Source organism: Hordeum vulgare, chromosome 6H (genome assembly GCF_904849725.1).
Source record: "Hordeum vulgare subsp. vulgare chromosome 6H, MorexV3_pseudomolecules_assembly, whole genome shotgun sequence".
Taxonomy (NCBI): domain Eukaryota; kingdom Viridiplantae; phylum Streptophyta; class Magnoliopsida; order Poales; family Poaceae; genus Hordeum; species Hordeum vulgare.
The window spans coordinates 143,700,567-143,706,327 of NC_058523.1; positions in this window are offsets into that span (position 1 = coordinate 143,700,567).

The window sequence follows — 5,761 nt, forward strand, 5'->3', positions numbered from 1 at the left end:
ATTCCGGGGAGCCTGGTTCCTGCCTGGTGCTCCTTGGCCTGGATTTGGCGCATTGGGGCGCGGAGCATCGGGTTTCTTATTGGGGCACTGTTTGGAATAGTGCCCTGGTTGTCCACACCCGAAACAGGTAACTTGCGCTAGAAGGTTGGTCTTGCTCCCACCGTTGTTTGGCGGAGTGCTTGCTGGCTTGATGCTAACTTGCTGAGGTTGGTAATTCTTGCGAAATGTTGGATGCTTGTACTGCTGCTGCTGATAGTTGGGTCTTGCTGGGGCTGACTGCCATGGTCGTGGTTTCGAGTTAATCGGTCCTCCACTACCCATTAGCTTGCGCTTATGGGTGTCGTCCATTACACGACGCTTGTCTTCCAACATAAGAGCCTTATTAACCAGGTCACTGAAGGTTCGACATTCACACGCAACCAACTGATATTGGAGTGACTGCTGCAGTCCTTCCATAAAGCGCTCCACTTTACCAGCCTCAGTGCTGACATCTTCACGTGCATATCTTGATAGGAGGTTGAACTTCTGCAAATACTCCTTGACTGATCCACTACCTTGCCTTAAGCCTCGGAATTCCTGCTTCTTAATGGTCATCATTCCCGGAGGAATGTGAGCGGTGCACAATCCATCCTTGAACACAACCCAAGTGATGACTTGCCCGGCTCGCATGATCTGAAATCCATCCCACCAGGCTATGGCCGTGCCTCCGAGACAGTGGGTTGCATAGAGGACTTTCTCGTTTACGTCAATGCACTTGACTAGTGCGAGAAGGTCTTCAATAGAGTGGATCCAGTCATCGGCATCCAAGGGTTCAGTCGTCTCCGTGAATATGGGCGGCGTAGTCCGCATAAACTCAGAGAGAGTTGAGCGACCGTTTCCATTCCCGTTCCGTGGCGGGTGGTTCACCAAAGTTTGAGCCAGATGCCGGATAGCGGCATTGTTGGCTTGACGCTCCTCCCGAAGAGCTTGAAGGAACTGAGCCATGGTCAAGCTTTTAGGGGGAGGCAGCGGTGGAGGAACATTGTCTTGCTGCACATGGTGATCTCTAGCTTGAGCTTCCCCTCCGGTTCCCTGCTGCTGTCCTGAAGAGGCAGAGCCGGGGTTGCCGAAAGTGCTGTTGCGAGTTGCATTCACCATCCTGTCAGGGGAGTAGACAGGTCAAATTCTGCTGAACTGGTTGCACTCGAAAGGGATGACATTCTAGTAAAGAGGGGGCCTGGTGTGTGCTAGTGTGCAAGCTTTTATGACAAAGGTTTTTTTGAAAGGAACTACTGCATTAAATTTAAACAAGTGACGCAGTTGCTCACAAGCTGCTCAAGGCAGAATGCGACTTGCATCCAACAGGTTCACACAACATCCGGGTCATAAAATCCTGATACAAGAACTCCTACGTTCGGTACATCCTACGTTGCTAAGCGATCGACTGCGCAGTCTCATAAGCTGGCTGTGTGGGATCTTCGTCTTCATCTTCATCTCTATCTTCATCTTCATTAGTGCTTCCCTTCCTCGAAGGAGTAGGGGAAGGAAGCAGACCATCTCGACGTCTCTTGGTTGGTGAGGTAGCGAAAAGCTCGATGTATTCTTCTGTGGTTAAACGTCGACTCTGAAGAGAAAGAACCTGAAGCGGGGGTATTCCTCCTCGGAAAGCAAAGCCAGGCGATACCACATGTGCTCCTTCTTTCTTCACCTTACGGTTCCTCATCTTCTCCATACGAAGTAGGTCCTTAACTTGGTGAAGTTCTTGGGAGATCCTAGTCGACTCCTTGATCAAAAGATGCGTCAAGGTGTCTGAGGAGAGACTGAAGTAGGCCTGAAACCTTAATGGCATCCCGTCCTCGGATGAGGGGTTGAGGATACAACTTCCGTCTACCTTATCCTTAACAAAAGCTAGGTGATGAGTAGTGGGCTCGTCAGCCATCTCAGGAAGGATGTCGCGGAGTCGCATGAGTGCCTCTCGCGCTGCAGTCTCCACGACCAACATCAGATCCTCCATTTGTGGCCCTCCAAAGAACCAGCTAGTTGGGGAGTCATTAGCCTTCACTATCACGTCCACGTGATACTCCTTGGTGTCGGTGTTGACCCAGTGTTCGTGGTAGAGAAAGACGGGCGTGCGACGCACTTGACACTTCTCGAGTCTATCACTCAAAAGGAGAGGAAAGCCCGTTTCCAGAAGCGTCTCGGGTACGGCGGCCATCTACAAGGTGTAGAGGAGAGGGTTAGAAATATATAGTGGGTGCGGTTCTCGGGTCATCCTATGTGCACTATTTGTTTCGGCTATCGCCCATGCTACCTAAGGCTTCCTATAGTCAGGATGGCTCTGATACCAGCTCAGTGGGGACCCCGACTTACTAGTCGATAATCGCCGTGCTCAGTGATCCCAGAGATCAATGCTCACCGAACACAGATACTGAATAAAGAGTCTTACATCCAAGTACCGATTATTACAACACGTGACCGAAGGGTCAAGTTCACAAGACATGGCTTAAGGCCAAATCACACGAATACACTAATAGCGGAAAACATAGGGCTAAGAGGGCGCCCATGCCATCAAGCCTACACCGACAGGCATTCTGACTCGGAAGCGTCCTAGTTCGCAGGGGTGTCGCCGAAGACATACTCATCTCCAAACTCCGGTCCTTCCATGTCTGGTCAATAACATAACCAATGGCAAGCCAATGAGTACTTTGAATGTAGTCGCAAACAACCCATGATATGAACAATGAAAGTGAAGGATAACAATATCATGCATTTCTAGTATAACTCATCGTGGTGGAATGATCATAAATATGCATCAAGTTAAAGAATTACCCTTGAAGAACAGGTTACAAATATCAATATATCTGTCGAGGGCTGAACCATCCGGGTTCACCCTATATGCCAAGTCACCAAACTTGGTCATAACATTGCTATCATAGCAACACCTTTCTCATCACCATACACACACACACACACTTACGCACACTTGGTTTAAGCAGAAATATCAGGACGTAGTTTAAGCAGGATTACCCAACTGTCCTTGACCGTGCACACGGCTATTCGAATAGTTTACACTCTGCAGAGGTAGTACGCTCGATCCACGAGATCCGGGAAACTTCCGTGTTATCCACGACTCGTGGTATTTCACATACCCGAGATAAGTACCCGATCAATGCCTTTCCCCTGACGATACTAGACAAAGAGATCCACTCGATTGGTACCCAGCCCACATGTCGTACGTCTTACGAGCACCAACTCTGGATCGTACCGACCATGCGGGGACCAACGGTGTGACTGGAACTCACAAAAATGGCATAGTCGTCCTACCCGGCACGACCCCATCACGAGAGTGACCCCATATCACTCCCGCCACTAGTAATGTGGCTCTTTGCTAGCACCGACTAGAGTAATTAACATAGCCCCGTACCATAAGGGGTAACGTGGTCGTATTGGTAAGGTTGGGACGGTCGACACATCATAAATCTAATCCCATTTCCGAAACCTTACTCACACAAATACCGGGTGCATCACTTCACCAAAAGTGACCACCTAACTCATCATCACCCTCGAGCATTAGTGGCACCCGACGGGGTTTTCATAAACTCTTGCTTTATGACAACATCATGCTCATGATAATGCTACTGCTATCCTTACTTGTCAACATGGTATTAGCATGACCCTCAAGGGGTAGGGTCAAGCTCAATGCATAAGCTCCGGGGGAGCCTTCGGTAAAATCATATCAAATGATTACCGACACTTATGATCATATGCAACCGGAATAACTTGCTATTTTATCATGCAAACTAACATATGCTAAGTCATGGTCAAAGGGCTGCTTGCCTTGGTCAGCTAAGTATCCAGGGTCTTCGAGGTCTTCCACTCTGATTACCTCGTCACACGGATTTTCTATCGTCGATAAAACAATAAATAAGAAGTAGCTCACACAGAAACAGTCCACAAAGTCCTTTTAAAAATGTTCGCTATTTCTGATAAATCTAAGATATCATTTTCAAAATATTTGCATTAGATTTCCTTGAAGAAATATTTTTGAAAACAACCAAGCAGAAGCAAAACTATTCCATTTTAGCCCTTTTTAATGTTATAAAATAGAATAGTTGCTGGAAAAATTCATCTAGGTATATCATTAAATACTATACATTTTTAGAAAAATAACAGTGGAAGAATTATATTTTTACACTTGTTAAATGTTTTTAGAAAAATCTTAGAAATCCAGGGTTTAAAATAAAAAGAAAATAGACCAGATGTTGGCCTGGCTCGGCCCAGAGCTGGGTTGGCCCATGGCCAGCCAAACGGCCTGCCCAGGCGCGCGCGCCGTCAGGTTTGAACCTGACGCGCGGGGCCCTGCGGTCAGTGGCCGAGGCCAGTGCGGGGGTGGAGGTTGGGCCACCGACAGGTGGGGCACACCTGTCGGGGTCATCTCCTACCTCCAGTTAGAGAGGAGGAGGAGGACGCCGACGAGGTTGCCGACGCGCTCATGCTCCAATGAACACGGGAATGGGTCCACCTTACCGTCGCCTACCTGCTGGTGGTCAAAACAACGACAGGGAGGCAGGGGTTCGCCGGCGACGAGGAGGCCGTGGCGGAGGAGTTTCGGGAGGTGGTCGAGGGAGTGGCTAGAGACACAGAAAAGCTCGGGCGAGTTAGGGGAAAGCTTCCTGGGATCAAGGGGGTCAGTTTGATGGGTCGAGGGGCGCAGGAGCCGTCATGTAGCCGGAGATTGACCGGAGCTCCGATGCGGAGGGGCCTCGGTCGATCTCGAGCACCGGGGCTCTGCTGGTTTGCTGGGGTTGCTAGGGAGGTGCTAGTGGATGTGGCGAAGCTATCTGAGGGGTGCTGGAGCGAGGGGGAGGGCTATTTATAGGCCCGCGACGGTGAGCAGATTCGGGAGCGCCGATAACTCACCGTGGCACGCATGGGGGCACGTCCTGAGATGGTGGAGCGCATGAGAGGTTGGGGTTGAAACCACGGTCTCAGGACGTGGTATTGGACCACCCGAACCGTCTGCAGCTGAGAGAGGGAGAGAGAAGGCGAGCATTTGTGGCCGCACAAGCTTGGCCGGTTCTGGATCGCGCGGGCACACGTCGCGCGAGCTCTAGCGCGAGAGAGGAGGGGCCCTGAGGCTTGCAAGACGCAGAGGGGCTGTCAAGGAAGAGGTTGGACATCTCGGGGGAGGCTGGAACTGGCCGAGGGCGTCGCCCCCACCTCGGTGACTTCCTGTAGCGCGCCCAGAGCGCAGTTTTGGCATGCCACGGCATGCTGGTGCGCTCTGAGGCACTTTGGACGTGTCTAGCATGTCCTCGCACTTGCGGAGGGTGTGGTTAGCCGATTGGTTTTAGTGGGATTCTCGGCTGGTCAAATGAGGCAAGAAATATTGGTGCTGTCAGTCATGAACTGAGGTCTAAATTGGGTTTTTTGGCCTTTCCACTTTGAACCAGTGAGGGGCCAGTTGACTGGGGTTAGATACATGTGCTGGCTACTTAATCTAAGAGTTTGAAGCAAAGGAGTTTGGTTTAGCTGTGGCTAAGGTGGCTTTTTCCTATCCGTCAGAAGGTGTTCGACAGTGGGTCAGGGGGTTGCACCCCGCCACTGGTGTTGAGACTTAACATGTTTGGTTTTGGTGGTAAACCATGGAGTTCCACCAAATTTGAGCTCCAAAGGACAAGTTTAGCTTTGTAAACTTGAAATCACTCCAATATGACTAGATCTGTTCCTTCCAAAGGGAGTGTGGGCAAACTAAGTCCCACAAATCCCATTTTTGGTGGAG